Source organism: Aquila chrysaetos, chromosome 12 (assembly GCF_900496995.4).
Source record: "Aquila chrysaetos chrysaetos chromosome 12, bAquChr1.4, whole genome shotgun sequence".
NCBI classification, from domain to species: Eukaryota; Metazoa; Chordata; class Aves; order Accipitriformes; family Accipitridae; genus Aquila; species Aquila chrysaetos.
Window position 1 is genome coordinate 41,780,216 of NC_044015.1, and position 24,121 is coordinate 41,804,336.

Below are 24,121 nucleotides of genomic sequence, written 5' to 3' on the forward strand. Positions count from 1 at the left end.
GACGCCAGCCCAGCAGTGCCAGGCTTCTACAGGGACTTTGTTCCCTCTGTTTGGTGACCACAGCAGAGTGTTCTTCTGGGCAGAAGAGCTCCTTCACGCAGATACGTGCAGTTTCCTCAAACTCTTCAGCATCCTGAGGTGCTACACACCTCCCGTGCCGTCCTGGAGGAGGGTGTCAGGAGGGGAAGCAGCCAGAGATCACCTTAGAGTTGCAGATCTCCATCTACCTGGTCTCAGCCCCAGGAACTGCTGCTCCTTATCTTCATGCAGTTTATATGTATGCGTAGAAATAAGCGTGGAGCACGGACTACCTAAAGCATTAAAAATAAAATTAATAAGATGCTTATCCTTACAAACAGACAATAGTACCTGCTGTTTCTAGCTGGTACACTTACACCTTTACTCCCTTAGCATACTTGCTGAAGGTGACGGCCTTGCCCTTCCTTTTGAAGTATTTGCAGACTACAGAGACTGGGAGCTGCTTGAATCCAATGCACAGGGGATTGCGCAGCTGGACGGTGAAAAGCAAAACAAGACCACAATACCACAGGTGGTATTTAAAAACTTTTTATTATGCTTTATGTCATAGATCTGAAGCACTGCTTGAGATCTATAAAAATGGCAATAAGAGAGGAGGGAAGAGCTGGACCATGCCTCTTGGCTCCACAAGGTTGGGGGTACTGGCACCCCATCTTTCTCATCCCTTCGACCACGGGGCTGGGAACTGGGTTTGCCTTCCCAGCAGCGCATTTGTGTGCAGCTCCATAGCTGTCACTGACACCAGCTGCAGCTCACAGCTATCAGCCTTTTTCAGCCTAGAGATGCTGGAAGCTGTAATCTCTGTATTTAAACACACAGTAAGAACATTTAAGGCTTTTTTCAGTATAGGTAGCATTTCATTCCACCTTTTTCACCTCCCTGTTTTGACTGATAATAATTTATTTTTGTTTATTAATGTGAAAGGTAAAGGTAAGTTGCTTTTAGGCCAGCCCTTCATCTCAGGTCTCTCAGCAAAGCTGCCTGAGGTCGTGCCTGTGCTCGGGAGAATCGCACCTCCAGCCCCTGCCAGTGCCTCCAGTTTCTGTGGTAACAGCACGTCTCCACCGTTTCCACTTCAATATGCTAAAAAAGTTATTAATAACAGCGGAATTTCTTTCATATGACTTTTCATTTGAACGATGCCAGGTTTAGAGTTAAATTGGCCAGGTATTTTGCTTGCCCTAAATTCAGGCTGATGTTAACGGCCGACGAAGTTGCCAGTAATTAGGAGCAGTGCCGCCGGGACCTGCCGCGGCCGGGGGCAGTTCCCGGGCTCTGCCCACGTCTGCAGGGAGGCGATGGGAACCTTTGCTCACTGCTACTTGTAATTGTTCTGATTTCTGATATTTATGCACTGGCAGATCGCAATGCCTGCAGGCTGGTCAGCGTGGGTTTGCTGCTCTTCATGGAAATATTTGTAGGTTTGGGGGCCCTACTGGATTTTTACAAATTGCTGTAGCTGATTGCAGAGCCTGGTGCTGGCTGTGCCGACCTTCGGGTTCTGCTCTCCATGGTCCGTTGTTTGAACTGGTGTTACAGAAAAGCAATAAAATTAGTTCATTCATCCTAATACCCCTTTATTGTGTTGGCTGGATATAGGAGAAAAGCTGAATTGTTCTTCTGTGATCTGATTTTTCTGTGATCTGGTTTTATTTCTGCTGTAAGTGGTTTATAATTGATAACAGACAGCTTTGCTTTTCCCTTCATGTGGGGCTGAAAGCTTTCGTTACAGACTTTGGTATGCATTTCCTATTCACCTCTCTTCTCTTCCACTTCTCCAATTTTAAGAAGAAAATTTGTCTCAGGAGTGAGGAACTCCTGCAGGCAGCAGGCCAGGTGAAAAGGGCCTCCATGGAAATACATCCATCATGCTTCAGTTTGGAGGTGGCTGCGCCGAGCGGCTCGGCTGAAGCATCCCAGCCAGCTCTGCATGCACGGCCACTCGCTCCACAAATGGTGCAGATATTTTATTAGTCTTTGAGGAACAAACTCTGAAAAGCTTTGCTGCTCAAGCGAGATGATGTGTGTTGTTAGAGTGGGGTGTTTGGTGCATGGGCAGAGGAGGCTTGGCAGAAGGTAGATTGAGACGCCAGTGTGAGCATAACCATGAACTGATGCTATCCAACTGTGAAATATGTTAAATTAAGCTTATGAGGGGAAGGAGGTAGTTTTTTTCTAGAGCAATAGTTCCTTTACGGTTCTTGAGAAACACTTATCTGCAGCAGTGACACCTTTCACATGCCGTGCGTGAGCTCTAAAGCCTTTGTGGATTTTCAGAGCGGGGACATCACTCTGATTTCAGACCAGTGGAAGCAAACTTCATCAGGCACAGGCAGCCAGGGCCAGCATCCCCCAGCCAGTGGCATGGCCGGCTGGTTCGTCTGCTGGGCTGCCAGCAGCTGCCGTGCCTGGCTGTGGATTTGCTTCTTTACTCTTGGCCTCAGGGATGCAAAACTGCTAAGAGATTAAACTGACCTTGAACACGTCCTGTATGTCAGGCAGATTCAAGTTGGACTGTCTTGTCTACAGGATGCTCAGCTTCCAGCTAGAGCATCTGATTTCTGAGGTTATGCTGGTTTTGCCATCTGAGACCATGAGACAGCAGGAGGAAGTATTCAATGCATTTGTTTAGTTTAGGTCATCACTGAATTTAGAGAGATCTCAATATAATTTTTAGGAATAAAGTAATTTTTCGGATGAAACTGTAATGGTTTATACTGCAGCCTCATATGTTCCAACTGATTTCAAGTGAAACTCACATAATTTGGTTTCTACTTAATGAAGTTATAAAATCCTATTGCAAATTAGTAAAAGAGCCATTTATTCTCTTTTGGAGCTTACTAGAAAAAAAGGAGCTGCAGTCAAAGGGTGCAGCAGGGCAGACTTTAGGTTATAAAGCAGAACTCATGGGGCATCAATGGGAAAGTAACAGAGGTACCAGGGAAGGGGGCTCGGCGGGCTGCAGGGACGGATCCTGTTCTTGACTGTTGTCTTTCCTGCAGCCTGGCCGTGGCCACTGGGGACCTGTGCTGCGGCCGCTGTACCTGCTCACCAGTTCCTCCTCCTGAAATGGAGAAAGTGGGATTTGGGCCACTGCCGACTCCAGGGGTGCACATCAGAAATGCTGAGGACCTGGCTAGACAGTGCAGGGCATTTGGGTGGGTGCAGCGGGGGGGCTGTGAAATCCAGCACAGGCAGTATTGGCGTGGGGGTGAAGAAGGGAGAAAAATGCGTTTCCATTGTGCTGGGAACCAGCAGCTCCAACGGCACTGGGACTTTGCTGTGGTGGCATAAAGTAAGGCAAACCCCACCCTGAGGTGTGTTTATAAATACAGATATAAACATCGTACAATATATATACAAGAAAAATACAGAAACGCAGTGAGTCCGTGTGCCTTATGTGCCAACCCCAGGGAGCTCTGTGCCCTGGGGACTGCCCAGAGGGCATTCGTGTCTGAAAACTCGTGTGCATAATTAAATGGGTCAAGTGATGAATTATCGGCGATGCTGCAGCTATATTCCCTAATATCAAAAGCTCCTATAAAGCCCCAGCAGCAGAGCCACGGGTAGCTCTGTGGCACCGTGTGTTTCTTGTGCAGTTTGGGGTCCCTGACGGCCACAGGGACCTGGCATGTGTGGCTTCGGTGAACCCTCCCTTTGCACCGTTTCACCATGAATATTCACTATTTCTCTAATAACTGTTTCAGCACCTGGCAGCCGAAGGACTGAGGAGGGTTGCAGGTGAGCAGAGCCATGTGTGGGTGCTGCAGGGTGGCTGTCTGGGAGGACAACTCTCCCATCCCCACCCCTGGCAGGAAAAATCAATCTGCAAAGCCTCGGGGTTTTAAATGAAAAAGCTATTGAGCCTCCGTGCCACAGTGAGAAAAACAGTACAGAAAAACAGAAAAATGCAGTGCAGGGGTTTATCTTTGCTGTCAGGTGCAAGGTCAGACCAGTCTTGGTATTTCCTCCAACTTGTTCCATGTATCCAGGCATCCGACATTGGGACGCTGCCTCACGCAGCTGCCCTTGCTAGTGGAGGTAGTTAGTTTTGAAGTGAACATAACTTACGACTTCTGTTGTCTTAGCTTTATAGCTTGAAAGGTCTACTTTAAAATGCAATAGCTGTATCCCTATCTTCTTTCCCTTTTTTTTTTTTTTTTAAGAAAAAGATTGTTAGCTCAAAGTTCATATACTCTACTTTTAAACAATCGTTTAAAATAAGCGGTAGACCTGACTGCTACATTTCAACCCTCCAACATGGCAGTGGCCTTTATAAGGTGCCAAGTTTGCTCGGGAGAGAAAGCTGGGAGTATTTTCCACCTGAAATGATCCACTGGTTTCTTGGGATGACTTATATATTCAGATTAAGGGAGGGAGGCTGAAGTCTGTCTATATAAATGTCATCTAAAGCCTGCTTAATGGAATTAGCAGGATTAAGTCAGTGGAACTCCACTGAAGTCAATTGAATTGCTCCCACTTAATTGGTGAATTTGTCATCAAATACTTAATTTGCTCTATAGAGGGATGGAAATATGCTATATATTCTGTACGGTAAAAATAGTCTATGTGTTGGTCTTTCATCATTAATAAAACTCAAAAAAGGAATTGTGTGCAGCCTGAAAAGCCTATAGTGAAGATAGTTAATAAGTATTAATTGGTGAAGAAGATGCTCTGTCGCTCATGTTGTGCTGGATGCTCTGGTCCCGCTGTGGAGGAGCCTTGCGTATCCCTGGCCACCCGCCAGCATCTGTCGGAACCAAGAGTGGGTTTGGGGCCGTGTAGTCACAACCTGCCTGGTTTTGTTTGTCTCCCTGGCAGAGGGATGCTGTTGGGAGCCGCATGTGCATCCACTTGACTCTTTCCTCTGTTGCAACAGCTGGTGCCAATATGAATTTTCACGTGGGCATACAAAGCCGGTGTCAGAGCGTGGAGGACTGTGCCCACTCGTTGTGCTGAACGGCAGCTTTGGTTCTGATGGCGGCTGGGAGACCCGTGTCCCATGAGATGCTGGTGCCGAGGGCTGTGCGCAGGGCTGCTGCTGGCAGCCCCGGTCCCTGCGGGCAGAGCAGGGCAGGGGCAGGACGCCCACGGCTGCTCCTCTGCCAGCAACGGGCAGGGACAGAAATGACCCTGCTGTTAGCTGTCCTCTAACAGCTACGCAGAGGCAGTGATTCTGCGTCATACAGGGCTGCAAGCGTTCTGCCATGATCGTGTGGGGCTATATGTGATACTGGTTGTTATATATGATACGTGGCTATATACAATGCAGTGCCCTCTTGCCACGCTGCCTATGGGCCTTTCTGATTTTCTCTTTCCTTTCTCTCCCACTTACCTGGACAAACGTATCAAGGAAGACACGGATTATTTTGGTTTTGTGAGATTCCTGAACAGAGAAGCTGTTGCAGGGGCTCTGAAGAAGCAGCTGCGGAGGGGTCCCCATCGCCCCAGGCTGTGGTGGGGCTGCTGCTGCAGCTCGGTTTGTGTGGGACCGGTCCAGGGGAAACCAGGCGTCAGCCCAGAGAACTGCTCATTCAGGTTTGTCCTTTATTGGTTTATGTCCTGGTTCCAGGACTCAGTGAAGAGGCTCTTTGGCAAGACCGTGGGGCAGAGAAAATCAGGGCAAAAAATGGAGACATAATTAAAAATTAGGAGCTAGACTTCAGAAAAGAAGATTAAGGTATTAGACTAAGGCAAAAGCCACAGTGACTACACGACAGCACTTAGTTTTCTTCCCCGTGGCAGACTGAATGCCTGACTTCTGTCCATTTGATGATGTTTTTGAGATTGCTGTGTGGGTCAGTACAAAGCGTCTGCCTGCTTGCCCCTGTTCAGCCTGGTATTATCATCTCACAGTAATTACATTTTCACAAAATGAGACAGAATAAATACGTGCTTTTTTTGCAGGCATCAATATTTCCACGGGGTTAAATTGGCAGTTGCCTTATTTTGAAGCAAGAATGTCAATGTTTCTAAGCCTGACTTGTCAGCCTTCCCCTTGGCCAGATAATAACAGACTTATTGATCGTTACTCAGAAAAACGGAGTAAAGGAACTTTGTTTTTCTAGGGAAAGCTGGAATTTGACCTGGTGGGTTGTGAGAGGAAGACTGTGCTCCCTCTCTTAGCTAATACATGTTAGGCATTAAGATCTATTTAATTCTTTCAGGCCTCCACAGCAAGATGTTTATATTTTAATGTTCTGCTCTGTGCAAATCCAGCTGCTCTGTTTTACAGCAGGGTCCATGCTGAAACCTTTGTTTAAGATAAACCACAGCGCAGGCTGGACCATCATTTGGGAGCGTGCAACCTGGCTGTTCTCGCTCTGCTGTGGCCCAGGTACAAAGGGCTTGCGGGCGTCTTTGGGACCCACTTAAGGCGAGTAGCTGCTTCAGCTCCATCGCTCCGGAGGTCAGTCAGGTCTGGGCTTGCAGGTCAGCCCGTCTTGGGATGGCGATCACGGCGTGTGTGAGGCTGATGTCCGATGGATGGGCTGAGCCGGTAGCTGATGGGCACGGTTCTTCTCCGGGCTGGATGCTGAAGCTCTCAATCCAGGAGGCACTTGAGCTGCCTCTCACCTCCCAGACAAACAGCTTGACCGCTGAGTGGCTGCCGGTGAGTCATCGGTCTTAGTAGTTCTCTGCCAGTAGTTTTAAAGTGGTTTGAATTCTATGTAATAAGAAACGATGACAGAAACTCAGAATTCTGGTTTCTGGAGTTATTTCTTGATGTACTTTGAGTGCCAGAGTGGGCTTTGCGGGGCAATACGGCAGGTCCACATTTCTCCCGAACAACTGCTGCACGCGTTTGTTTAGTTCATCAGTTGAAATGGCATTTATTTCTAGCTGCCAGCCATGGAAACTCAACTTGCTCACTAGAATTTGCTGATGTGACTCATGCACCGTGACAAGTGCAGAAGCACAGGAGCTGCGTCTTTCCTGCCTTGCCACCTTTGCCCCCCCAGCCTCTGCTGGGGCTCTGCAGGCTGCGTAACTAAGGACAGCGCATGCAACCCCTTGGCAAGGTGTGAACCACAACAGAGTCTGATCTGCTTCCCACCAGCCCCAAAAGCTACTGCTAAGGGTCACCAGGTCCGATGTGCACCAGGAAATGATGTGTTAAGTGCAAAGTTGCCACTCGCGCACTTTTTCACTTGTGCTGTAAAGATACCAAGGCTACGCAGTCAGGTATCAGTGACATTAGCAAGTGGAGCTGGATGGTATGAAGCTGCCCACTGCAGAGGTGCTCGGGGGAGGGCTGAGGAGCCCTCAAAGCTCTTGGTGACCCCAACACTTCAAGAAGTGCCAGCGCCTTCTTTGCTGCTTCTGCTCAGGAGGTCAAGAGCAGAAAGGGGGAAAGAAACCTGTGCTTTTTTATCCTCTTTTCTTTATGTCCCTGCTACTGACATAAAAACTATCACGTTGAGCTTTTCTGTGTGCTCGTGTGTAGGTAAGTGTTTAAAGCAAGGAGATCAGATCCTCTGTTAAATGTAATCAAGTCCTCTGCTAACGGGTTATTTTCTAAGTTGTCTTAGAGGTTACTCACTGCAAGCCGAATATAACGTGCAAAGTATGGCTTTGTTATGTTTAGTTTGTTTATGAAGTTGGGAAAGAGGGTATGCCTTGTGCTTGCTAGAAGATTCCTTGAAGAAGCGTATGACAGTGAAGCACACTGCCCAGCAGTATGCAGCACGTTGGGTCGCGCATTGTCCCCCACCCTGGGCTCCTTGCTCACTCGGGGCTTTTCTGAGCCACCCGTAGGAATGGAAACGGTGCACCTAGAAGAGAAAACTCTTCCAGATCCTGGGTGCTCAGCAAAATGTAGTGAAACTTCAAGATGAACATGAATAGCTTGCAAGGTGTTTTGAGGACCATGGTAAAGCTATGGCTTGGTTTAGGGAGGAGCTTAACAAATACTTTCCTTATAACGTGTTCACAATACAAATCTATAGAAGATTTTCCTGGAGCTAACATAGTGTTTGAAAACTGCGATTCTGGCTATAAAGCCCCAGAGAACCCAGATGATGCCTGTGGAGGAGAGCTGACTGCCAAAAGCTGGGTGACCAGTGACTTCCCTTAGCAGTAAGAAATAGAGAAAGGTGCTGCAGAGGGAGTGAGTTTCAGCAGGGACCGAGGGCTGTGGACCTCACCAGAGAGATTGTCACCCATTAAATGTTTCAGGTCTGTGGAAGAAAGGAATTAAGTCTTTCACTTCCTGTTTTTTCCAGATATGTGATGTAATCAGACAGAAGCAATGGCTGTTGACATGACAGTGTTAGCAAACAAAGTTAGAAACTTCTTAATTTCAGGTTTAAATTGTCTGAGCACTTGAACATCACAGATTGCATGTGCTGGCTACAGCCTGACAGTCCACCGAACATTTTGATAACAGCATCCTCCAGCAGTTATAGCATCATAAGTGAAAGAGATACCTACCCCCAAAATCCCACTTTTCTTTCATTGGGTGTGCGGCTGACCGTGCAGCACCATGCACCAAAGCGGTTGCGTGCACCAGGCAGAGAGCACCGGCTGCACCAAGCGTGCACCCAGGGGAGTTCAAAAAGACACCAATTTCAGGTGGTTTCTTACGGCAGAAATCTGTGAGTTAGTAACCAACAATATTAAAGGGCAATAACAATTTTTGTCTGCAACATCTGCCTTTTCTCACTTGCTGAAACCTCTGCTTTTCACCAAATTAGCTACAAAGATTTCCAGGTAGATTTTCAGACAGTGTGAATTGCTGCAACTTCTCTGAAGTCCGTGGAGGTTTGTGATCCTGTGTCAACCAATAATTTGGCCCCTAGTCTTCAAAAAGGAGTCAAGGCTTATGTCCATGACATGGAAAAGTTATTAGTAAGTGAAAATTGCTTCCTTTACTTTTTCTGCTTCTCCTCGTGACAGTAAATAACAGCGCAGAAGAGCACTCATACAGCTATGAGAGCAGGAGCTGATAAAAGCAGAAAAAGAAATAGCCAAAAATACAACTGCAAAGAAGAAAGCACCTGAGTGGATCAATATTTTACCTCCCACTGCTAGGGCACGTGGCCCTGGGTGCCAGGGCTCGGGCGGGGGGCTGCAGTGGTGGGACCAAGCTGGAGGAAGAAATGAATAGGAGAAAATATAATTTCAGCTGGGAGACTCAGTCTCCTGAATTACAGAGGAGAGATGTGAACTTGAAGCAAATGCCGGCAGCAACGCAGGATATCGATGTGACTGCTGAAGATGCTAATGGCGTAACAGCTGAAGCACTTGGACTCAGTTGGGTTTGGTATCTCCCACGGTTCAGTTTAGGGTTAATTACATGTAGACTGCTCAGACTCTGCCCGCAAGCCTCTAAGGTGTTGCTTTTAATTTATCTAATTGGACTATTAGGATCTTCTGCTTGCCCAGGGGTAATTTTGGGACACTAAGAGCCAATCAGAAACAGTGCTGCAACAAGTGGATTCCCTTCTGCTGAAATTAGTTCATTGCTTTAGCCCCAAGACATGGATCAATTCCTGTATTTGCAGGGGAAAAAGCCCTTGATGAGCAGACCTAAATCATGGGGGGAACTCTCAGGTGGCAATGACTGCTGATTGCTTTACAAGGCTGGCAGAGTGTGGCAGCCCACCTCCCCGGGCTTGTGGACCCAAACCTGGTCCCTAAGCCCATGAAATGAGTAACATGCTTCCGAAGGTGCCGAGATATTTTATGGGGTGGATTTGGCTACAGGCGGTGTGAATAATTGGAACCAGTGCTGCCAGGTATTTTCATGTGTTGGAATTAGGTAACACGATGTGCATGTACAAATGCAGCTGTCTAACTTCAGATTCATTGGGAGGGAGGTAAAAGAAAAAGGCATATTGTTAATGAAAACACATCACAGAGTGGAGATGAGGCAGGAGGTTACAGGCAGGAAGATTTAGAGTTCTCCGACCTTTTCTGGGTCCAGATGCACAAGCGTGTGTGTGTGTGTGCATGCATTTCCCCACCCAAGGGTTGTATGTGTCTGTGGAGGATTATATCCTGAAATTGTGTATAAGAGGCTGAGGCTGCACTGGGGCACTGGGGGCCAGAAGATCTCACCCTGAGTCATGCCAGGGTGAGAATCTCAGGTGTATTTCGTAAACCCCAGTTAAACGCTGGAGCTCCCTGGTTTTGTTTATACAAGGCAGGATCCAGTATCTCTGATTTCCCAGGGGAAAGGAAGAGCTATGTCAGAGTGAGAGATAAGTAAAAATGACTAACAGCTTCTGGATTTTGTGTAATTGTGTGTTTGCTGGGTACAGGAAAATCATGTAGGTGCCTTCAGGTTGCACACAGCAGCCAGGCAGGAGCAAGCCCCTCCGCTGGGCTGACACCTTCAAGCTTTGCCAGCGCCTTTGCTAAGAGTGGCTGAGAGTTTCCAAAAGCAGAGCCAAGTGGCACAGACCAAAGTGTCGTCTTAAAATGGGATGCTAAATAAATCCTTGGGTCTGACTTCGGTGCTGTTAACTGATGCACAGAGCATCATCCCCACTGGGAGGGAATAGCTGGTATGAAGAGTTCAGCAAGGGCATGCACTGCCATCCTTCAAGGCTCCCTAAGCAAAGGGTAAGACAGGAAACAAATAATTTCTTTTCTAAGTTTCAGCGTATATAGGCAGCACAGGTGATATAACAGTGAGTGATTAAAAAAGGAATGCTTCTACCTAAACCCTGTGATTTTCCTGGAACCCAGTGAAAATCTCTCCAGGTAGGGCTGGTATAGTCAAAATGGATTTTCTTTTCAGGAATCTGCAGACAAATAGCAGCGGTGCATAGGGCTCCCCTTACACCAAACCTGCTGCCCTTGCCAGGCTCCTGATTTGGCTTCGCTGGTTGAACTGTGAGCGCTGCTCTTCACAACTCTTTTTATTGAGGGGGAGCCGGAGCCGGCTCTCTTTGACGTCAGTGAGAATTAAATCGAATCCCTGGAAAGGATCCAAGATGAAAGTGAGTGAATAATTCACAACCAATAATTTATGCAGAAAATGTAGTTTCTTTTCCTACTCGAGGCTTGTCTGTAAAGTCGAAAAGATTACTTCAGCTGTGTTTGTTGTTTGAATTTGTTCAATTAAGCTGAGTGAGGCTTTGAATCTCAGGTTTATTTTATGGATTGATTGTATATAGTTTATATATCTGATACTTAATTTTCAGAAAACCTCGCTTGCTTTGGTTAGGGACGAATTAGCTGAACTGTGTCGCGATGCTGATTTTTGTGCTCTGATTGAATAAGCATAATACTTGCAGGGCTTGACCCAAATCTCTTTTTCATCTCTTGCTCTTGGATTAAGCCCCTGATCAAGAAGAGGCTTGAAGAAATACTTGTTGTAGATGCTTAAGACGTTCAAGAAAAGGAAGAGACAAGAAGAACTGGGAAATTTTAGTAAACATAGAACATTTTTTTGCATCACTTCAGAGTTGTTTGAAGCATCTGAGGTTTCTTGAGAATGAGCCTTCTGTGACAGGTCTTGCCTTGCTGTAAAGTGAGAAAGTGGGTCTGCCCGGTGAGCTGCAGGGGAGAGGGGCTGCAGAGGATGCCCAGCCCCACCTTGACTCAAACATCCTTTTGTAAAGGAAAACAAAACCCCAACAATAACCCCCATACATTTAAGTCAGCGTTGCACCTATGCTACAGTCTTATCAAATTTGGGTAGGTAATAAGCAAAGGGTCTAATTCTGTTGAGACAGCTCAGTGTCCTCAAACCAGGGCACACGACACCCCAAAGGAATGATGAGTTAGTTTAAGCAGGCCACGAATAATTAGAGATGTGAGACTTGAAAAGACTTTAAAGTAATTATAAATATTCTTTAAATATTTTAATAAATTATTTGTTTTAAAAAAAAAGAGAAAACTTACTTGTAGTAAAAAAAATATTTGCGTATTTAGAGAGCAGCCTGGTTGCATAAGGGCAGGGGGGAGAAGGAGGCAGCTTCGATGGCTAGCGGTGACACCTCACCCTGAGCAGGGGACACTTACTGCCTTAAACTGCTGGCAGCGGCTCTCTCCGTCCAAAGCGGGGAGACAGCGATTGCAGCCAGTTTTCATCTTCCTGTCCTGAAAGATCCGAGTTGCTGCCAGTTTTAAATGATGAATTTAAAAGGTTGTTCCTGGTATTGCATGTACCAGTACAGGTAACCTGTGTCCTTACTGCCTGACTCTGCTGGAGGCTGGCTGGAAGCGGCTGTTCCCGGTCTCGGGGTGCAGAGGATGGTGGAGCTGGGAGGCATCCCCCCTGCCTTTCCAAATGCAAAGTTCAGTACTTACAGCAGAATTACTTCTTTTTTGGGGTTGTGGTTTTTTTTCTTTAGTCCTGAAGTGCATGCTTTACCCAGTCCTTAAGGGCATCCCAATTCTTCCATCTTTGCGTTGGATGCAGCCTGCCAATGTTCAGCCGTCCACACGCTCTTCTTTCTGTGCCAGGGCCATAAATTGCAATGCTGAGTTAAATGGAAACCAGGACCTGGGGTCTTTGAGGAGCTTCATTAGTGATCCCTCTGCAGTCAACCATCCCTCTGCTACAATGGTGCTTGTTTTGTCCTTGAAGTCCATGTCCACCCTCCCAGCCCTGCACTGATCCTGCACTTCCCAGGTAAATACTGATGACTGTGGGGCTTGGTTACATGTCACGGTCTGTCCGTTCTCTGCTCTGGGCTTGTTGGGCCTTTCCAGGCACTTAAGGGACCTAGTGTTCGTACACCTTTATTTTTAGTGTGGAAGATGGTGTGATATCTCACGGTGGGGCCGTTTATGCTGAGAGTTAGAGATGGGGTAACAATCACTGGCGTTTCAGGAGGGACTTCCAAATTCTGCTCCTGCGAATTGCCTACTTAGCTCAGCTCTGACTCTTTAAAGTATTTTCTCTTTTCCTTTTGTCAGGGAAATAAATGTAATCACTAAGGTGCTGTTCTAAAATGTACTGTTCATTTTACGTAACCTATCGCATTAATTAACATTCATCTGAGCAGGCATAGGTGTGGTGGGGAGAATAATAGAGTTCTTATAATCAGTCTTCTGGGAAAAAGATATCATAATTCCAGCATGTGAATACTGTTTTATCCATTGAAAAATATTCCCCTGTTCCCTCATCAAGAGCTGTGTGAAAAAGAGAAAGAAGAAGGATGGTCAGATTACAGTTGTTTCTAATTCAAATGCGAAGACTCTTCATGGCACTGCATACTTTGAACAGAAAGTGCCTGCAGCATTGGGCTTCACCAGACATAGGAACTTCTTATCTCTGAGGAATATATTCCTTTGGTTTAGCATAGCTGGTGTTTCAGTAATGTGGCAGATTTAAAAATTGTCCACCGACAACATCTGTGGGACTCTGACAAGTGATTAACAGAAAAAGGAGCATTTCATTAGGACATTCACATTTTTATGCCAAGCTATCAGTTTTGGTCTATCTAGAAATGAATAAGGAGTTGATGTTTGGGACGCTGCTGATATTAATTATATACCACTCAAAATTAGGCAGGAGTGAGAACAGACAGGAATAGACATCTGCACTGCACAAACCCCCTTCGGCTGCACCCGATCCTGTGATGCTGGAACTTGTCCTGTAAATGCCTTACGTCCTGGTTAAAGGCGGTTTGGGGAAGACGTCGTGCAACCGTGAGAGAATCAGAACTGAAGCTTGGGCTCCTGGGACCCTCCCTGCAGCCTCCCAAGTCCCGGTTGACTGTTGTGCAAGGATTAACAGGAGATGAAGTAAAAACCTCCAGTGGAAGGAGGCAGAAGCCAAGTGCTTGAGCAGGAATAGGAGGAAAAAGCCTGGCAGGTGCTGGAGCGGTGCCTCTCCTTCGGCACGGAGCCAAGGGCAGGGGCAGGCAGCTGCCTCTGCCAGCCCCTCGGCAGCTACCGGGTTCAAGAGTTTTCTATTTGTTCCTGCAGGTGCACCAAGCCGTGCGAGGGTGCTGGGGGAATTTGAGAGGTATTGCACTCCAATGGGGTATGAGACCCGAGGATCTGAAAGGAAAATGAACCTGTAGCAATCTCTGCCATCCCTGAGGGCTGATGGAGCCTCAGGTAGAACACGTTGTGACAGCAACATCGGGGACAGACCCTAGGGGGATCCAGGACAACATTCTTGATGGCAACTACCATGTGCCAGGCAACAGGAGCTGTGGAGTTTTGGGAGGTACATGGTGCTTTGGACAAGACTTGGAATAAAAAATGTTAAAACAAGACAGGCAGAAAAGGATGGGGAGTTACATCAAAAAGAGCCATGTGCTGTGAGAAGCCGGTCAAACCAGAGAAATGCCCCAGGTTTGGAAGAAAATGCAAGAACTGTGATGGATTATGTCACATGAAATCAGAGGATAAATACCAAGCTGGAATGAAATGAGGACAGCACCAAGAGTTCAGGTCAATTACTCAGGGAAATGTGGGCATAACTACAAGGGATAATGGACTGTCTGCTGGGAAGTGCCTGGTCATTTATTAAGCCCAGTCTGGGTGCCAGTGCAAGAACCTGCGCGGGATGTGCCACAGTGCTCCATTGGCTGCAAGAGAAAAGCAATGAGGGTCCGTGGGTGGCGAACTGGGAAAACTCAATGCCAGTTGGGGTGACTTCTCTATATTAAAGAGAGAGAGAGAAAATGAAATAGTGAACACAATCTGTAATAATCCCTGTAAAGAATATGCTTGGCAAGTTTGTAAGGTCTGGGGAAAGGAACTGGGATGGAGCAGTGACAGAGCAATAGGAAACGGTTTATTCATCGGTAATGTTTCTTGCACAAAGCAAACTTTATAAAGTGCTCCGTAGGTGGTTTCTCTCTCCATCTTGACCAAATAAATGTTGTCTATGGAGAGACGTCACGCTGAAGAGGCTCCTTTTAATGCAGCTCGTTTTGCACGCGGTGAGGGACGTGATGATGCCCCCCTTGCTGGCCGCAGGCTGCCTCTTGCAGAAGGACTCTCCCCTCCTCTCCTTTCCCACACGCAGGATGGGTGCTCGGGCACGAGCCAGCCTCTGTTCCCAAACCTGGTCTCTGACCATCACTGGCTATTGCATGAGATAAGGATCTCCCACGTATGTGCAGTCATGTGTACGTAGGACCAGAAGTGATTGCTGCTGTGGAGGACTGACCATGGCTTCCTTTGTAAAGCTCCGACAGCTTGAAGTGTATATGATTTCTCCACGGGCTGCAGTTGCTGGGAGCTTTTTTTCGATGCCTGAATTCATTTGTCACATTTGCCAGTGCATCCATCTTTCATGCTTCCAGGAAAAAAGCATGATATATTTGAAGCTGTAGAAGGTATTGAGCTCTACACAGATGATGGTTTGGCCTGGGAATCAGAGCAGCTGAGCAGACAGAATCTTTCCAATTTCAGGAGGAGCTGGAGCGCAGGCGCCTGCAGCTAACGAACCGCAGCTCAGCAAGAGCCTGATTAAAGTTGCACCTACACTAACACCACACAGCGTGAGACCTTGGAGCAAGGAAAGCTGATTTCCCTCATTCTCGCTCACCTGTTCTCTGCACTCACAAGCATCGAGATGTGTGTGGCCAGCCGGGTTGGCCGAGGTCATATGTGGGGACATATAGGACAGGGGTTCCAGCTATGGACGCCTCACCAAGGGTCTGCTCTTGCTCCTGGGTTGACGCTGGGCTGCCTGGAGACACGGGGCTGGTCTTTGGGTGGGTCTCCTGTACCTTTCAAGAGTTGTGCTCGTTTGTGCTTCATCCTGCTGCCATCCTACAGAAAGCAGATGGGCACAGGCATCTGGGGCACTGCTCGGATCTCAGGGTCAAGCACATTCGTCTGTGTACCAAGGACAGCTATTCAAGTGCTGGAAAGAGACCAGAAGCACAGTATAAATCAAAATATATCAATAATCTTGGCTAAGTCCCAACTAAAGGAGTTCAGGGCTGTGATGTGCACTGTGTCGGGCTGTGTGGGGACCGGGGAGCCTCGCGGTGGAAACTGGGTGCTCCAGCCGGCACTGGAGAGGCAGCCAGGGAGCCCTGTCCGGAGACCGGCACGTGCCGGGGAGGATGCCGGTCCTCACTGCCACTGCGTTAGGACAACGACAGCGATGCTCACGTGTCTGCTCTCATTTCTCTCCTGCAGCTTCTGCCTCACCTGGACCTGCAGATGCTGGCTCCAGTCCCCGTCTGGCGTGCATGGGCAGCACGTGCGTTCGCCCGATGGCACGGCCGGGCTGTAAGCCTTGTCCCGGTGAGTGGCGGTGGTAAGGACTGGGCACACCGGGCTCAATCCCAACTTTTAAATGTGTATTTTTTGTTGCTCAGCCCCCCAGCTCAGTGCTCCCCATGGAGGGGGACGTAAGAGCTGGCTGTCGGATGAAAAAAAATAGGCAGTCCAGGAGAAAGCACAAGGGTTTCGGAGCAGATGTCCGGGATTTCTCCAGCTTTCCATGGCTGTCTGTGCTGCAGCAGAGGCCTTGTACAGGGCCCAGCACCATTCAGTCCCGGGGGTCCCTGGAGCTGGAACAGAAATAATGTGAAGAAGGACAAAGTAGCTGCCGTTGTTATTTTTGCAATCTGTATTTTTGTCTGCAAATTCATGAGTGCTTTCAAACTAAAAAACGGAAACTTTCTTATCAAAGAGTGTTCCTTGGTAGTTTTTTAAATGATAATGTTTGCAGAAGGTTCAATATTTCACATAAGTTGAAGAAACTGCATCTTGTTCCAGAAATGCTATATAACATCCTGAGGAGAGAAGTAGGGAAAAATATTGCCTAGTAAGTGATAATATATCAAGGTTTCTCTGCTCATTATCAGCATAAGAGACATAATATACATAAAATGTAGGTCATAGCATCCCATTTAACACCATATTTATCCTTGGTGTGAAAGGCAGTTGTGTGCTACTGCAAAACAAGACATGTTCTGATAAGAAATTTCAATGGCAAAAAGCCTCCTTATCTTTCAGATAAGCAAACGTGGTTTCTTTCTCCATGGATGCCTTTTACAGCATGTCGTCTCTTCCCCCTTCTCCCTGCCCTGCCCTTGCTGCTGCCGGGCAGGTAAGGCTGGGCAAAATTCCCTGTTCACAGAGTTTGGCCGTCGAGGAACGGAGGGGCTGAAGGCACCAAGGAGCATCTCCAAAGGTGGGTGGGCAGGAGGGCGCATCGGCGATGGCAGAGCAGGCAGGAGGAAGCAGGCAGAGGAGACAACTGTGTTTTCCCTGCACTGGTGTGCGGGACGGGCAGAGGAGCAGCACCGGCCCTAAGCAGAGCAATCCCACCGGTGGGACCCAAACGGCCGCAGCTACAGCGATTTCAATAATGGAGGGAGATGTAGGAGAAATCTGGTGACATTTAGGACTCCAGGTGCCATGCTGTGGGTTGCAATTTGGGAAAAAGAGCTGTTGATACAGTTCAATGCGGGATGCTATGATAAAGGAAACTTTACCTTCTAAAAATATTCTCCCAAAAGGTTTTCAGGCAGCTTGGTGACCTGGCCTGAGGGCCCTGCCCACAGCCACCGAGTTTATCTTTGAGCAATAGTAGACATTTTAGTGATGGTGGCATAGAAATGTAGCTTAGGAACCGCTTTTGGAGATGAGGAGGAGATGATCATGCGCTGCCGTCTGCCGGAGGAGGTCAGCTCACCCTGCAAGCAGGGACAAAGTACACCTGTGTAACACTAACCAACGCTGCTGCTTGAGTTTTGTTCATATTTGGTCATTTTTCCTTCTTCTTTAGCAGAATAGTTTCTCCGATAGTCACCTGGCCCTGCAAACGCCGTCGCTGCCTTGTGGCCAGGCAGGAACCTGAAGGAGGCTGGGGGGTGCGGGAAGGTGATGGGGACACCAGGAGCGGGCACCCACGTGTGACCGAGGTGCAGACGGGTGTCAGTGCCACCGCTCAGTCCCAGCCTCAGCTCGCTTCTCCCACGGCTGAACATCCGCGTTTTGCGACCTTTCAGAGGCGGGTGCTATTTGCTGAAAAGCAGTGCAATCAGGAGCACAAGCCAAAAGATGGAATTGATGTCCGGTTCGTTCCCTTGGCATTTCTTAGATGAACTGTATGTGATGTTCTGCATGATAATAAGAAAATTACAGGCAAGAGCTACCACCATTAAACATGTCCAAAATAATTAAGCAATAAAGAGTAGCACAGGAGGGTGCAGGAGACACTGATAGATAATCAGAAAGTTGCTGCAGGTGAAGGCTGACCAGAAATGATAAATGGGAAGGCGGGGGGGGGGGGGGGGGGAGAAGGATGAAAGGGAAATGCTGTTAGCCTAGAAAAAACTAAATAATAAGATAGCGAAGCTCCTGCTTGCCCTCCTTTGCCAAGGCAGGATGGATAAGCAGGGTGTCAGGAGTGCAGAGATGGATCATCGAGCAGCTGAAATTTGTCTAAATCATGATGATGAGTGAGCCACCGAAGTGCTGGGCTGAAGCCCGTAAAGGAGACAGTCCATGAGGTAGGAGGAGTCGCTACGGTATGGATGAGGAATAATATTACGTGAGAAGCCAGGAATAGCCTAAAATACTGGCTTTAGCAGGCAGGGAGGAGTAGACTAATGTATAACACCCACCCCAACCTCAATAACAAACAAAAAGAAACTTAAAAGCAAGGGGAGCAGCATCAATGGGCTGATGATCTGAAGCCTGACACAAAACTGGGGGTTACCGGTGCCCCCCAGACAGCCCCGTGCTGCCAGCGGCACCGAGGCCAGGCACGAAGCGGGGAAGTCGCATCCACAGCATCCCTCCCTCTGCATCCCAACCGGAGTGCTGGCGGCTGGGGCACAGCTCGAAACTGGGAAAGCACCACTCGTCTTTCATGTTGTGCTACAGCATGTTGCTTTGAATGAATGTGCAAAATTAACATAATGTTAAGCATTCAAAATAAGCAAATGTGCATTTATTCTCAATGTGCAAGACAAGATAGTGAACCAAATCCCCTCCCTTTGAAAGAGCAGCTGTAATAGCAGGGGTTGAAAAAAAATTTAAAAATTAATGGTATTAAATAGAAAGCGGGGACCTGGATCAAGACATGATGTTATGGACAGAAATAGAGAAACCGCTGCAGAAGACTGTAGAGCTAAAAAATACCTTTACAGAGCTATGTATAGGTACAGAAACATGAGAATGAGGCAAGAGAGTGAAGGCCATGGTGTCACTGACCCCCTGGGGCTGAGTTCGGGGTGTTTCTGCAGTCTCTGCTGAGAGCAAGGCGTTAGGAAAGGGGGGCCGGGGTACCAGAGAGATCGTGGGTCGTTTCGGATGGTTTGGCTGAACTTTTGATGTGTGGAAGTTTTTGAAGGTAGGTTAGGACATCCAATAATAAAACGCCCAGGCAAGTGGGTGCAAGCCACCCACAGAGCCACGGCCCCTGTCCTCCCTGGCCCCCATGCCACTGTGCTGCTGAAGCGAAGAAGCAAAAAAAAAAAAAAAAAAAAAAAGAAAATTCCATTAAGTAGTCTAAAATCAGCTAAAATGGAGAAAGCTGCAAAAGACATAGTTATCTGGTTTTTTATTAGGCATAAGGAATACGTTACTCTGGAATTGCATAGCTTTCCGAGCGCCTTGCAGGCTCTTTCTACCCCCACAAAATTGACTGTAATAGCAAGATTTCAAGATTTCCAGTGGAAGATGAGCTGGAAATAATGAAGATACCACTGGCAAAGCAGGGAAGTCCTTACACAGGATCATTTCAAAACATGAACTGGGAAAATGTAGTGTCTTTCTGGGTAGCTCAAGGGAGAATAATTGACCCTGCTGCTACAGGACCCCCAAAAGAGAAGGGTCCTGCGCTGTGCCTGCAAAAGGTCTGGCAGCCCCTCCTCTGCCCACAGCTCGGTTTTCCCTGCCTATCCCAGAGTGTGGAATCTGAGCAGTGTTCTCCAGTGCCTTGGATGCAGTTACTGCTAAAATACAAAATCTCACCCTTCAGTGCTCCCTTTTAGAGGTAATTTTTACTGACTTATTCTGATTTCTCCCCCCCCCCCCTTTTTTTGCACTAAATATATTTGCCAGGCTTTATTTTTGAAACTGTGGAAACCACATAACCTGAATTTTTTATAATATATATATTTTTTCTCCTCTCCATCTGGAAAGGCCCTTGGAACTCATTTCATGGTCTACATTCCCTATTAGAGGGAATGAGGCTAGTTCCTTACTCAATTCAATAAAAGTTAAATTAAGCTGAAAAAAATTGGAGGAAAACAGCTTCTATATTTATACAGAAATTAGAGGTGAAAACACAAGGCTGAAGCTTTGACGTTGTAAAACTGAGAATATATTTCTAATTTTATGAACAGTCCAGCGGGTTTCTGCAGGAATATTTCCTGTACGTGGCTTACACCTAAGAGCATCTCTATGAGCTTTGAGGGGGACAAAGCTTCCAGCCCCAGCCAGCCCGTGCCAACAGCCCGGGGCAGCGCAGGCAGGGTCGGACAGCACTCTGTGTACACGCAGATACAGGGAAGTTGGTGGATGTATGTCTGAAAATTTGCTACGCACATACAGGCTTTCAGTGTCCTCATTTTTCTCTCTCTTAAAGCTGCGCCCAGGGCTGAGCCACGCGCAGCCGGCAGCCTCACCGCCCCGGGCTGGGACCTCCATCCTTTCTTCTGCCCACCTCTGCGTGCTCTGGGACCTGAGGGGTGATGGATAACGGGTAAGACTGGAGAATACATCCCCGCAGTCGTGTGGATGAGCACTGTCCGAAGCCGGCCCAGCACATCTTTGCAGCTGAGCAAACTCATCTCGTACCGGCTTGAGTCTTCAGAAAGTCAAAACCTAGGATGGCTGGGCTGGATCACAGTGTTAGCAAGGGAAGCGCAATGGGAAGCAGTGTGACACTTCTGGAACTGCACGTACGTGCTGCTGGTGTCACAAATAACCTCGCTTCTCTGCAGCTGAAGGACAGCAGTGGTTTCCCATTTGGAGATGAATAGGTGGGCGGCGAGCCTTTGGTGCAGCCTCAGCCCTGCTGAGCACTTGGTGGTGGCACGCAGTCCCCGTGCACGTCCCCACATGTGCTCATTGAAAAATCATAGCAATATTTTCAGCCGTGACAAGCCTGTCGGATGCTGGGGATTGCCAAGCACACAGGAAGCCTGAACGCGACCAAAAATGTATTTGTTTCATATTCATATTGCATGTCCACCGTGGATTCCTGCAGAATACACCGTGTTCCTGCAGCCCCACTGAAGCAGGGATTTACAGGAGCTGGACCGGCATGAGGGAGGACAGCTCCATAGCAAGTCCTCGGTAAAGTGGTATTCACTGATGAATGGATTTCCATGTTTTTATAACAGACTGGCAGAAAAGTAAATAGATGTGCTAACATGAAAAATCAAGTTTCACTTTAATGAAATGTTTATTCACAGCAAGTTTAATATTAATGTTAATTTGATCTGTGGAATTTTTCCCCATCAAAAAATAATGTAATACAGTCTTTGCTTTTCTGCACTGAAAGCATCTTCCAATTAATTGGCAGATAATGCACTGTAAATCCAACACCGCCACTGAGACAGTCCCGGGCCATTATTTTTTTTAAGTGCATAACTACTCAATGAATAATTAATAATGATTTATAGCGGTATTCAACTATTACTAGTGTATCAGTATTGTAGAGCAGGTAACAATTTTTTATTTATAGTTGGGAAACAATGAAAATTAAGAATGAATATATCTATAAAAGCTGGTTAGTGCACATACTGTGCTTGCATTAAACATCTGACCTAACAGCTACACGGCAAGATGCAGCTGCCACCTTGTGCTTGGTAGAAAGGAGCCCCAAACTTTGCCAGAGATCTAAACAAACTCTACACAACTTGCTCTAATCTGGAAGCAAACGCACTGGCTTCTCTCTCCTCTCCTGTGAGTTCAGGGGCCGGCAGCCAGAGCAGCTCCACGTCGAGAGGATGGCTCAGCGCCTTGCAGAGCATGGCAGCAATTAATGTGGGGTTTGGAAACAACTTCCTCTGCAGTTGAAGAAGAAAAAGGAGCTCTTACCATGGCAACTAACGCAATGTACAGCACTGCATGTCCTCCACCCCGCAGCAGGTACCCACCAGGAGCCGCGCTCCCCATGTAGAATAGGTCCATGCTTTGCTTCTTTGCACAAGGCAGAAACGTGCCTGGGTTTATAACATTAATATTGATTAAAGAATTTTATGACTAAGTGTGAGGAGGAAGCAAAATCCTGTTCAGCACTGTGAATAATTTCCAATGCTTATTTTTAGGCCAGCATGAGATAATTGATTTACACCGAGCTGTTAACATTGCGACAGAGCCAAGGGCCAGGTACTTAATCCTATTCCTGGTCCTTAATGGCTTTGGGTTGCAAAGCAGCCCTGGTGCACATTGTCACCAATGGGTCCCTGGATCACACTCCCTGGAGCTTCGTCCTTCCTTCATTATAGGAAGAAACAACAAGAGCTTGTATACTTTCCAATGCTCCTTTCTCAAGGCTTTCTGCTTCATCAGCATCCTTTTGAATTCATAATGAAACCAGATAGGCTGTAAAGTAAAACAAGTAAATATAACTTAACATGAAAAACCTCTCCAAGACCTTCTTTATAAAGGTTTGTTTGCTAATCCACGGCTTTTCTTTAAATGTTCACACACAAACAAAACCAGCTGAAATTAAAAAACCCTTCACATATTCAACTCTGAAAGTGTGAAACATCCAGCCCCCAAATTAATTACCTTGGGAAGCTGTAAGAAACTGAAAATAGGGCTTAGAGCGAAAGTGCCATAATAATAATAATGATAATAATAATAATAAAAGTAAAGCCTAAGTGACTTAGAGCCTTCAAGGCAGCTAGTCCAGAACGCAAGGAGAGGCAAGCAGGAGGACATCCAAGGAGGGCTGGTCCCCACTGGTGGGGAGCTTGTGCCGGTGGGATATGGAGTCAGAGGCCCCTGTGCTGGAGCAGACCCCCATAACTAAGGGCAGGGATATGTTTTTATCCCTGCTTGTGTGTGCGTCGTGTCCTTTCCACCACTGACCTTCCCATGCACCTCATCCGTGGGCTGTTGAAGGAAATTAGTGTTGCAATCAATTCTGTGGGGTCTGGAGCCAAGACCGTGCACTTGGCCTCTCCAAGTACTGAGCGCCTTCCAAAATGGGAGGAAACGTGTGCAGCCGCATGCTTTTAATGGGACCTATAAAGGGAAAAGTAAGGAGTTCATGCCTTTCTCCTGTTATGATATTTATTATGAAGAATGTCTGTGATTTTTTCTGCTTGTTCTTTTCTCAGTTAAAGGAAAGACGGTTCTCCTGCAGGAGAGCCCCTTCTGCGACGCAGGGAGGCGAATGATTCAGTGGCGTGGAGGTTTTCCAGCCTAACTTTTCTCCCTCAGTTGTCAGGGAGGATGGTCTGAGCTGAATTTTAACAAACCTGCTTTCCTGCCAGCTCCTTCAGTATCAGTGGCAAAAAATAAATGGCGAGTCTGAAACAGCCTGAACACAAATCACACCCTGCTGCACATAGTTGTGCCTCGTGAAGAAGATGCTGCTGCTGTGGTGGACCTGACAGAGATCAGCTGCAGGTCAAACAAGAGTGGATGACTCCTGCTCTCAATGTAAAAAAAGAGGTAAAAAAAGGCATCTTTTGCACTTTCATGCATTTGGAAACACCCCTCCTCCCATCCAAATGCGTCATGGATCCCTTCGCTTTGGGGCTTTTTTGTTCTTTGGGAACCTTGAAGGTCTGACTCTGCTCCAGGAAGGCAGTGGCTGTCATCCGGCAGCTTAAGAGGGAACCAAGTAAGATTTAAAGAAAAAAAACTCCAAATGGAGGGGTTCAAACACGATTAGATGTCAGCCCCCACAGTTTCCGGAGGCAGCAGCGTGGTAGGGAGCAAGTTTTGAAGGACACTGTCATCTCTCCAGCTGTGGGGTTTCTAAGGAATATGTTTGCTACACTTTGTATCTGAGCTCACATCTTTCATTTTTCAGTAATGCCAAGGTGAAGAGCTGTTTTTTGAGGCACTACCCACATTTGCTGTGACTAAGTAGACTTCTCTCTGTAGGACACCCAGAGCTTTCTGAATCTCGAGCACAAGCATTCACCAGCTGGTAGACAGTCTCAGGGGAAACTGCACCAAGCTTGCTCATCAAAATAACAAATTAAGGCTCTGTTGGGGC